Below are 13,088 nucleotides of genomic sequence, written 5' to 3'. Positions count from 1 at the left end.
CCACTATCCTCACCGAGCTCCACCATAAGCCTTACTTGTGCAGGTGTGAGAACCGACAAGAATTGGTACCAATTGTGCTATTTCCTTGATCCATCTTCAACATCGGTCAAGGTACATTTGGTATAGTTCTTCTCTTTCTCCCACTCATATTTGCTCAAGTCATGTGATGGATAGGCAAGGCATTTCCTCTCCGGTCCTCGACAACCACGACAACATGAACAACTACAACACCAAAACGTCCATCTTCGATCTACAACGACAAATGCAAGGCGCACAATCAAGATTTAGAAAGCATCGAGAACATCTCCATCGACATTTTTCACTCCGAAGCAAGGAAAAGGGACTACATCGACACGAAGCTTTCCGCACAAAAAGAGGAGCAAGATGCAAGGATGGAGGAGATTCGGGCCTTGATCAAGTCTTCTTCCCCTTCGTCATCTTCAAGGCGGCGATGTTCAAGCCACAAGTCTTCAAAGCTCGAAAACGATGCAAGCGCAATTCATCCACGTCCACATCTACATGGCGACCACCATCAGGTTCGTGATCCACATCGTCATGAAGGGCAAGTCACCTCCAAGCATCATGTGCACCATGACGACAAACGTCATCGAGGTCAGGCATGACAACGACATCATCATCATGAAGATGCTCCACAAGCGCAAATGCACAAGTCCCAACAAGCCCTACTTCACGCCAAGTCGAAGTTTCATGTGCAAAAGAGAAGACCGCGAGACGAGCACCACCAAGAAGGAGCTACGGCTACCACCACCACTTCGGCATCTTCACCAAGTGCTATCAAGGCATCTTCGCATTTGGACGTACGACATCTTCGTCTACTTCCCATGAGTACGCCTACAATGACTTCATCAAGTCCAAGGCGACCACCTACAAGCGAGGGCGACACTTCCATCTTCAGGAGCCCCTCAAGGAAGATGGCCGAGCATGGCAAACTCCCTTCGGTCATGGAGACGAGCTACGAGGTGCCACATCATATGGACCTCCAACAACAAGACGGCGACAAGAATGTCGAGCAAGGGCCATCCCCTTCGACCACGGCGACGAGCGCAAACCTCTTCAACAACATGAAGATGGCGCCCATATTGTAATCATACTCCGAGTCAAGCTACGCGACCGCACATGGAGACATTTGCAACTACATCTCTCCGACACCCACATATGTCGAGATGCCCCATTTGTCATGTGAGGAGATCCACCACCCCATGAGTGAGATGAGTGACTCCATCATATATGACACTGAGAGCATTTCCTATGAGAGAATGAGTGTGACCACCACTAGCCTTACACATGAGAGCATGCCACACATCCTATGTGAGGTTGAGCGCCATTTGAGTGACTCCCCCAACCATATGAGTGAGAGCATCCTTGAGGGAGTGAGTGAGCCACAACACTTAGCGAGTGAGGTAGTTGACACGGCATGTGAGGCCACTATGATTTCTAACGACTTAACCTCTACTCCGATTGTGTTTTCTTCTTTGGTGCTAGGTCTCCTACATGACGACGAGTCTATCCTCGACGAGTCCATCCCTCCAATAGAGACGACGATGGCCATGGTGGACGATGATGCACCCCCACATGGTTCCATCAAGATGAAGATGACAATGAATGGATCTTCGACACCTCACCTACAACACATGAGCCATGCTACAAAGGTAACACAGGTGATGGTGCTTCTCTTGTCCCACTAGCGGACTATCTTACCAATGATTGCTTGCATAATGTTGACCCACCTATTCCCATGTTTCATGCTAGTTCAACTTCCTCATGTCATGAATTACCTATTTATGATGAATATGATGATGAGCATGTTGAGTTGCCTAGTTGTGATGCTATGCTCCATAGGATATCATGTGAAAATTCTTTTGGTCACATCATGTTTGACAATCCTTTGAACTTGTCATATGCTATGAGTGAGATCTCCCATATTGCATCTTTACAATCTCAACATAGTAACTATGCATGCCCCAATAAATTAAATGCTATTTGCACTTATGGCATAGATGACGAGATGATGGTCATTGGCTTTTGTTTTTCATGTGATGATATTGTCATGATTCCTTTACATGATTTGCACAATTCATCTACTATGTCATGCCATGATCACATTGTTCCAAATATGCATTGTTTTGGATGTTGTCAATATTCTCCACGTGAGTTTCTACTCTTGCTCATGAGGAGACCCCCATAGTTTCCTCTTACATATTCGGAGATGTTGATGCATTTCATACTTTGCATGATTCCCATGTTTGCGTGCACCATATGCATTCCATGAATAACAATGCTCTAGATATTTCTCATGATGCATTGCATCCTTTGAGTCTCCATTATGTCATACATAATAACAAACCTCTCATGATGGATGACATGTTTCTATATCACGCATCTCATTTATTTGAGCATTTGATATCTTGTGCTAACCAACACAAGCACGTGCACATCATGATGGATTATGTGTACATATACCAGGCACACACAATTTTCCCTTTGCGTTTGTTTTGTGTAGGTACTTATGTATACTCGTCAACCTCTCAATCCCAAGAGTTGACGAAACGAGCTCTTGAGAGCAACGATGCTTTGGGATCACGTGAATTGTCCTTACCACCTTTCCATTCGCGCAAGGACAACGCGCATCTCTTTTACTTGGCTCTCACATGGCTATGGGCTATATATCACTTGTTACTTTATGCCCATTGTGTCATGTTCACTTTGCATGTTATACCTCTTTCTATGCCTTTGCCATGCAATTGTGACCCTTGCTTGCACTTACATATGATTCACCATTCTACTACTTCTACATGTCTTTGCATGCTCGGTGGAGATCCTAGTAGCTGTGGTCATGATTTCTTTGTGCCTCATGCTATTGATGCTTGTTGTGTTTGGAGAGTCATGATGTCCCATTGCTATTTACATATGGCCTCTCGCCAATACATTGATGCTACTTTGCTCACATCTTGCTTTGATGCTTGTGCTATGACATGTGAATTATTCATGCCCACTATTTGCACACATGACATGCTTGCCATTATTCCTTCTAGTATGTTGCATCTTCGCACTACTAGCTTGCTTGATTTGATCGCTATGATTGCTTGCTATGTTGCATCACTCATGTTCCACTATTACTTGCTTTCTTTGGATTGATGACATATATGCCCATGCCTCTCACATGATATATCTTGATCATTATCTCTTGTGTCCATCAGTTGCCTCTTTCATATCCACTTGTATTGAGTGCAACCATACTATGCTTATTGATCTTGGAGACTTTGACACCTTACTTGTGATGCATGCTTGTTTACTTGAGCCTCTTGTATTTGGTTGTTCTTGCATCATATGCCTCCATACTCTGAAATGCTCCCTTGTACCTTCTTATGATGAGCATGATGCATACACTTGTTGGGTATCTTACCACATGAATGATAGGTTTTGCACCTCCGCTAACCTCATTTGTTTTTCCAAGTGTTTGTCATGTTATTTCATTTTGGAGGATTCACAAGGCAGTACCATCATGAGCCATATTGGTCATCCAAAGGTCTATATGATGCGTGACACCAACATTTTAGACATCCTCATAAAGGTGAACTCCTTCCCTTTGAGCCATCCTCAAGTTTACATATTGGATGGGTCACTCTTTCATTGTTGTTTCCTTCTTGTTGTCTACATGATACATCTCGCAGACGGAGGAGCGACACTGGAGATTGGCTCTATGGACCTTTACATTGAGGAGCACTCGGACTTATTGGATGCACCTTCGAACTTCCACTCATGCCACGACATCGAGCATTGGTACATCAACGCTCCTTTGGCACATTGCACTCACACCTCCATATTTGTTGATTGTGCTCCCACATGTCATGCTCGATGTACATATCATATTCACCGCAAGTTTGCACCCTATGCATGGATCGACTCACATTATGATTGCCTTGTTGCATCTTGTATTCTATGTCATCCATGATATTTGAGCTTGTGCACTTCCTTGGCAAATTTGTTGTGATCTTCCTTGATGGCATATTCATACATCATGGTCATATTGCCTACCATCAATTGCATGACAACATAATCACATTAAGCACCAATTACCATGTTCATGCTCTTGATAAACCATCACATTATGACATCATTTTGCACAATGGTTGCCTTGATAACATTCACAACACCTTTGTGTGCCCAATGAATGAATTTTCTCTCATGAATGCTTTACATGTCATTTTACATCATTTGGACAAGCATCTCGTGCCTTTTCATGAACAATTCCTTTGGACGACCTCATGCTTACTTGATGGACACTTTGTGTGTGCTAACCATTGTATTTCCGAGTTCATTTGTGTTTGCTCTTCTTGCATGTATACCACTCCGGCGACACCTTGGAGTACTTGGATTGTGCCATGTCTTCAAGTCCGTCCAACCAAAAGTTTGTGCACGACAACCGTTTCCATGGTGATGAGGTTTTTGATCCGAGGTCAGATCTTTCCCAAGGGAGGGGAGATGGTGCAGAGCATCAGACGATCATCCCCATGTACACTATGACTACTCCCCAAGCCCCAAGTGGACATACCACGAGACCTCTAACATACGCCATTGGACACAAGGTGAACCCGTTCCTAAATGCTTCCCCTTTCCACTTATGCGAGACATGGTTGTTACCTAATGCAAAGATACTATGTATGCTCAGGAACCAAGGAGACAACCATGGAGATGCTCGAAGCATAGGACAAGTCCACACGGAAGCGGATCAAGAAGTGCCTCAAGTGGAGTCACCGCGGAGCCACAACGGCCGGACATCCGACAGCAGCCAGGACATCAGGCGCCACCAACCAGAAGAAGACCAGAGAGAGACGGACGCTAGGCGACTCTACAGCGGCCGGACATCCGGCCGACCCCCGGACATCCGGTGCCCCGCGGCAGGCCAGACATCCGGCACCTGCCCGGAAATCCGGCGCAGGCTATCCAGAGAGCACCGAGACCGACTCCACCAGCCCGGACATCCGGCCCACTAGCCTGGACATGCGGTGTCTCGGGAAGACCCGGACATCCGGTCCCCCTTGCATGCGTGCAGCGCAGCCGGGCCGAGTCCCATGTACCCCTTCGTCCCTTAGACTATATATACTCCCCCACCTCCTCCTAGTTAGGGTTAGCGTTGATGTAGCTCATTTGTGAGATAAAGCATCGCTCATCCATCCAGATCTCCTCCTCGTGAGAGACCGCGGCCTCTTCGGAGAAAATCCACCTAGATTCAAGACCCCTTTACGGGAAGATCCCTCGTGGATTCAAGACCTCCTCTCGGAGATGAGCTACCACCACTTGTATCGTCCTTTGTTGGATTTGGACCGTGTATCTTTTTGTGTTTCTTGGTTCTAGCACATGTGTGACTTTATTCTTGTTGGTTGAGTGTTCTCTCGTGTTTTTCCCTCGTTCCCCTCCTCGTGTTCTTCATAGGGATCCGCTCCAAACGTGAAAGATCGGCCTCTAGGGTTCTATCCTACATCACATATATTCCTCCCTCATAATAATTTTCAGTAGCATCATGAATGAATTCAACAATGTAACCCTCACATAAAGCATTCTTTTCATGATCTACAAGCATAGAAATTTTACTACTCTCCACATAAGCAAAATTCTTCTCATTCGGAATAGTGGGAGCAAACTCAACAAAATAACTGTCATGTGAAGCACAATCCAATTGAAATTTAAAATGATGATGATAAGTTTCATGGTTAACATTATTCTTTATAGCATACATGTCATCACAATAATCATCATAGATAGCAACTTTGTTCTCATAATCAATTGGAACCTCTTCCGAAATAGTGGAATCATTACTAACTAAAGTTGACACTGTTCCAAATCCACTTTCATAAATATCACACTAAGATTCAACACCCTCCAAAATAGTGGGATCATTAATTCCTAAAGTTTACACTCTTCCAAACCTACTTTATATGATAGTATTATTCATACTCCAAAAGATATAAGTGAAGTTCATGGAGCATTCTACAATGAATATAGACTAACCAATATCCAAGCTCAAAATATATAAGTGAAGCACACGAAGCATTCTATAAAACCATACTCAAAAGATATAAGTGAAGCACAAAGAGTATAAATCAATGAAGGACCATCTAATACTAGCATGGTTCTTAAAGAAAAAGAAAAACACAAAGGACACAAATCATGTGAACAAAACAAAAACCGAGGTATACCGATAATTATTGAAGAAGAAAGAGGGGATGCCAACGGGGCATCTCCAAGCTTAGATGCTTGATTATTCTTGAAATATTTACTTGGGGTGCCTAGGGCATCCCCAATCTTGAACTCTTGCATCTCTTTATTCTTCTCACATCGGTAACTCCTTGTTCTACGAACACTTCATCCACACAAAAACTTAACAAAAACTTTGTGAGATCCGTTAGTATAATAAAGCAAATCACTACCTTTAGATACTGTTGAAAACTCATTGCAATTTCATATTAGCATTATATATACTGTATTACAACTTCACCATGGTTCATACCCCGATACTACCCATAGATTCATCAAAATAAGTGAACAACACATAGAAAACAGAAGCTGTCAAAAACAGGACAGTCTATAGTAATCTGGAAATTTATTATACTTCTATAACACCAAAAATTCTAAAACAAATAGGACAATTTAATCAATTGTGAAGAAGTAATGTGCAAAACATTTCAGACCCATTTGACTTTCCAGTAAAAAATGTAAATTCACACGCTACAGCTAAAGTTTCTGTTTTTGTACTGCACAAAGTAAGCAAGCAATCTATTCATCCTAAAACCAAAGCTTGGAACATTATTTTTATAATAAAATGGATATATACAAGGGGATAATTATTTAAGGAGAAACTTCCATGAAAAAATCTACATTGTTTCCATGAGGATGAACACAAGTGTTCAAGGTCGACCCTCACTTGTCCAATGCATAACTCTCCAATCACTTCTCTTTTTGAAAAACTTTTTAGGCATATTAGGCAAGTGAATATATTTGTATTTTCATTTTTTTAAATTTTTTGTATGTTTCACCCACAAGTAAGCAAAACAAAAAGGAAAACAAAAACTAAGTGAAGAAAGCAAACAAGCATACACGAAAATATGAACCCCACGCTATTGCTCCCCGGCAATAGCGCCAGAAAAGAGCTTGATAATCCCCAAGTGCAGGGAATCATCATAGCAATTCCCAAAGGTGGAAGTGATAAGTATGGAGTGTAGAACCCACAAGGCGCTAAAGGTAAGATCAATATTCTCTCAAGTCCTATCTGCCACTGATACGACTCTACGTACACCGAACGTTTGCTTCCAACTAGAAACGAGAAATAGAACTACGTTGTGGGTATGAAGAGGATAACTTTGTATGATATCGGAGAGCTAAAATATAAAAGTAGGTGTTGTTATCATAAAGTTAGAATATATTACTAAATATTATAAATAGCGAGTGTGGAATAATGATGGGTCGGTGTGCGGAATTATCCTAGGCAATTGTTAACAAGACCGGTAATCACTATTGCAATTTCATATGAGGGAGAGGCATAAGCTAACATATTTCCTCTTCTTGGATCATATGCACTTATGATTGGAACTCTAGCAAGCATCCGCAACTACTAAAGATCATTAAGATAAAACCCAACCATAGCATTAACATATCAAGTCCCCTTTATCCGATACGCAACAACCCCCTTACTCGGGTTTATGCTTCTGTCACTCAAGCAACCCACTATAAGAGAATCATGAACGTATCACAACACCCTACAGTGGGAATCCCTCATGCTTGCATGACACGGAGGGCACAGTAGGACAAAACCAAAATAAAACATACAACTCATACCAATCTAGATCATCACTCAACCCAAAGACAAAAGATATCTACTCAAAACATCATAGGATGGCAACACATCATTGGATCATAATATGTGGCATAAAGCACCATGTTCAAGTAGGGATTACAGCGGGGTGCGAGAGAGTGGACCGCGTAAAAGAGATGAGGATGGTGATGATGATGGTGATGTTAATGAAGACGATCACCGCGGCAATGATTCCTCTCTCGATGGCACCCCGGTGCCACCGAGAGAGAGGATGAGAGGTTATCCCCCTTGTGCTTCCTCCTCCATGGCCTCCCCCTAGATAGGGAGAGGTTCCCCCTCTGGTCCTTGGCCTTCATGGCGATGATGGCCCCTCCGGGATACTTCCCCATGGCCTCAGGTGATGATGGCCCCCTCCGGTAGGGTGCCATAGAGGGCCTACATTGATTTCTTGTGGCTACAGAGGCTTACGGCGGCGGAACTTCTGATCTAGGTTATTTTCTGGAGGTATGGGTGGCGGAACAAGTCAGGGGGCCCCACGGAGAGTCCATGAGGCACAGGGGAGCTCCCAGGGGGCTGGGCATGCCCTCCACCCTCGTGGGGCCCATGGGACTCCCCTCCAGTAACTCTTTGTTCCGGTATTTTTTATATTTTCCAGAAAAAATCTCCGTTGATTTTCAGCGCATTCCGAGAACTTTTATTTCTGCACAAAAACAACTCCACGGTAGTTCTGCTTAAAACAGCATCAGTCCTGGTTAGTTCTAACAAATCATACCAAAATCATATAGAACTATTGTAAACATGGCATGAATACTTCATAAATTATAGATACGTTGGAGACGTATCAATCCTTGCCCCTTGGCCGCCCCACGCGTCACCATTAGTTGGACATGTCTTCACCACTACACCCCAAGATGGGAACGAATAAGTTACTCATATGATCAAACCTCATATCGCACTCTGTAGCAAGCTTACCTCTTTCAAGCGTCACTCGGGGGCTGCGCACAGCCGTGGGCCATGCCGCCCTTAGGGGTTACGCCCATTTGATCATCCTGTTGATCACGTCAGGAATATTTTTCTGACCATACATGCTCGTTCCACCGAAGTTCCATAATGTTAGCACCATCCGCTCGGACGATCGCCCAAATCATTACCTGGAGTCAGCTTCAGGACTGGAAAAGGGTGAAAATTATGCTCCTCTAAGGATACGCTTGGCCCTTATTCTGGGCTCCAAGGCGTCAGTTTCACAAACTTTTACTTAGTGATGTCATTTGCTGGTGTTCCCCCAGGATAATGAGTGGCCTCTCTCCGGAGAGTCATCCCACACACTAGCCTCGCCACTCGGGTTTCATGGCACGTCCATGTTAGACCACTAGTCTATCTCCTCGGGGAGACATACGAGTGCCACCGAGTTTTTCCTTGCAGTCAACATACCCCGATCAGTCAGGAAGCACATCCACTTGGACAAATACCCCTTTCATGCAAAAGGGTGAAAACGAAGCTCCTCTATAGATACAATGTACTCTTACAAATATCCCTTTCATGCAAAAGCTAACGGTCAATGTAAGAAGTACTACTGGAACGATTAATCCCTGGAGTGTCCAGCCTTTTTCTACAGTCGGTAATTTCAAGGCCGAATTCATTCATCGTGCCAAGTGCACGAAGATTCACTTGATTGATCCAGTTCCAGGTTGAATTTATTTACCATGCCAAGTGCACGAAGATGGCTGATCTTATTTACCATGCCAAGCGCTTGGAGATCCATCCGATTGACTCAATTTACGACTAAAAGATATTTACTGTGCCGACTGCATGGAGGTTTAACAAGAGACTTAAACCCTCTGCCAGACTCATCTAGTCCGACAGAGGCTTGGGGACTACACCCAATGGTTGCACTTAGTGTGCCCCCACTGGAAGAGAACTCAGAAAGAAACATTCTGCTCGGTCAAATCCAACACGAACATTCAAGTACAACAATCCCTATATACTCCAACCGACTACCGAGTCGAGGCGGAACAAGTTTGACCAATACCAGATCCTCAAGTACTACTCGACCTCCAAGTCGGAGAGGAACAAGTTCAATCAGTACCAGTTAAGAAGATTTTTAGTTCTCTCATACCCCTGCCGACTGCCCACAGTCGACGATGGTCTCGGGGACTACACCAATGGGTGCACTCGGTGTGCCCCCACTGGAGTAATCTCCACTCGATACGGCCTGACCGGTCCGAGTGATGAACAACAAACAAACAAGTTCTAAGACTCCTGTCGACTACCAATTTTTTTTCCCTATAAGGTGAGTTTAAATCTCCTCCATGGACCTATTTTGAGCCTTCTTCTTCTAGGACTCAAAGCTTGAAACTCACAAGTTTGGATCTAGTACCAACTCATAATGACGTTCCTCCGGGATAAGAATGGCATCTCTCTGAGAGAGCAGTCCATGTGTCAATCTTGTTACCCAAATTTAATGACACACCCATACTCATATCACGAGTTAACCTCTCCCTAAAGATGAACGAATGCCACCAAGTTGCTCCTCATGGGCACTTACCCCAGATCAGTCTGGAAGCACAGTGCCAGAATCCATTGAGATTTTGTTCAAGCCTTGGTTGTCTAAAAGCACGATGACAGGTACCAAGTATTTCCATAATCACTCGGGCCAAATTGTGTCTTTCACAAACTCATTTTGCAAAATCTCAACTGATTCGGGGGCTAATGTTGGGGATACACATAACAGGTAGGCCAACGAAGGGTGAAAATATCGTAAAGCATAGGGTCCACATAGCAGGTGGGTCCAGATAAATCTCATTCAGACATACTATCCACTCGGATGCATCGACGTAGCATCCACTCAGACGACGAGGAAACACACGGTTGTATGACTCACTCGGGTGTGCAAAGACCAACAATCGGCAAGGCAGTTGAAACGTCATCTTCATAGTGGAGGTTTCATACTGGGCTGATATTATGGCATTGATGCTCTAATTTGTAACATAAGAGGTGAGGGGGTGCACACTCAATATAAGCCACCCCCACCGCATAGCTCGACAGGTCTTCATTCTTCTCCTCCTAGCTCTCTCTCTCTTTCTCGCCATTACTCCCAGGACTTCTCTAGGCATGAAGATCCGTTCTTCTCTCTCCCACACATACATTGTAATCTCCCGATACATACTCAGATAAAAAAGCCTCTCCGGAGCATGAGACATAGGGTTGTTATCTCCACCGTCAGAGGCCCGAACTCGCTAAAATACCATGTCACCCATATGCATCTCGATAGATCATGCTTTTTATCCTACCCCTCTCTCATTGTCGAAGTCATTCCCACGACATGTCTTGCTGAATGGCGACGCGGGGGGTGGCCCACTTGTGAGGACGTGGCCAACCAAGTGGCGATTCGCGGGGACGGCCGAATGTGTTCGAAGTCAATAGAGTGACAAGGTTGGTGTTGTAGTGCGCTAGGATCGGTACGGTGACCGAGTCCGAGTAGCGATGACGTTGGCGTACAGGGGCGTCGAGTGATCGCGTAACTTGTGTATGAAAAATAGCACAAGCCAAAGTACTCCCTCTATTTTTATTTACTCTACATATTAGAGTTGACTGAAGTCAAAGTTATGTAAAGTTTGACCATGTTTATATAAAAGAATATAAATATTTATCATAAAAAATCTATATGATGTGAAAGTACATTCAATAATGAATCTAATGTCGTTGATTTGTTATTGTACATGTTAATATTTTTGTCTATAAACTTCGTCAAAGTTTACAAAGTTTGACTTTGACCAAAGCTAATACGTGGAGTAAATAAATACGGAGGGAGTAATAATTTATCGAGGAAATTTGATGTGTGCCGAAATAATTTGTGTAAATAACGCCCATAGACACCCTATGGGAGTGCAAGGGGCTTGCTGGTTCATAACCAACAAGAGTCTAAAAGAGCACAGGATCCGATCGAACTTGAGGAAGTGAAGGCTCTAACTGGACGTGTTGGAGTTGTGGACTCAAATGAAACGGAAGTGTCATGTTCCGACCAAGTTGCTACCCTCGAGGACCGATGCAAACTCGAAATGAAGAACACACGGTGTTCGTGAGTGACGTATGCGTTAAAATTGAAGTTGGACTCAGGAGTCAAATAACCAGTACTAAGCAAGTATGTGAAAATAAGCAACCAAGCGTAGAGGCACACTCGGTGGCGTGGCCTCCGAGTGAACATGATGTGTGAATTACGGGATACTCGGGAACGCGGAAATAACAAAATGTAGTGCATGTAGAATGACTTAGCTGTCTGAAGGCGTGCGAGTGGCTGAGTGGTGATGATGTGTTCAACCGATGGCAATGCGTGGGGCGGCCGATTGATGTAGATGTGTCTCACCGAGTGGCGATGCGCGAGGCGGCCGAGTAGTGAGGATGTGTCCAACCAATGGCGACACGCGGGGTGGCCGATTGATGTAGATGTGTCTCATCGAGTGGCAACGTGCGGGGTGGCTGAGTGGTGAGGATGTGTCCAACCAATGGCGACGCGTGGGGTGTCCGAGTGGTGATGACTAAAAGGTTGTCTGAATGATCGGATGTTGTTGATCGCCGAGGAAAACTTGGTGGCATTCATATGTCTCTCGGAAGAGATAGACTTGACGTCTGAGTGTGGACATGCCATAAAACATGAGTGACGACTCCAACGCGTGGTCTGACTCTCCGGAGAGATGTCACTCCTTATCCTGGGGGAACGCCAACGCATGCCATCTTCGAGTCCAAGTTTATGAGGCATGCGCCTTGGACCCTAGTGGAAGGGCCAAGTTAACCCATGGAGGGGCATCAAGCTCATCTCATAGCGATCCTGAAGGTGACTTAAATCGGGTGTTTTACGTGTCCGAATGAACGGGTCCCCACGGAGGGTTGTCCGTCGGACTGGCAGACATCCTTTTGGAAAGGAACTGTGGGCAATCGATCGGATCAAATCACCGCTAAAATTCCAGGTGAGGCCTTAGCCCAATCGAGTGACGCCCGGGGCGTCCGAGTGAAGTAGCCGCGTCCCACGGAGTAGTGACGCATGGGGCGTTCGAGTGATGTAGACACATCCGGCGGAGTGGCGACGCACGGGGCATCCGACTGATGAAGACACATTCAGCGGAGTGACGATGCACGGGGCATCCGTATGAAGTAGACGCGTCCCACGGAGTGGCGACGCACGGGGCGTCCTAGTGAAGTAGACGCGTCCTGCGGAGTGGCGACACACGGGGCGTCCGAGTGATGTAGATGCATCCGGTGG

This window comes from Triticum aestivum, chromosome 1B (assembly GCF_018294505.1).
Source record: "Triticum aestivum cultivar Chinese Spring chromosome 1B, IWGSC CS RefSeq v2.1, whole genome shotgun sequence".
NCBI classification, from domain to species: domain Eukaryota; kingdom Viridiplantae; phylum Streptophyta; class Magnoliopsida; order Poales; family Poaceae; genus Triticum; species Triticum aestivum.
This window is presented reverse-complemented; position numbering follows the sequence as displayed.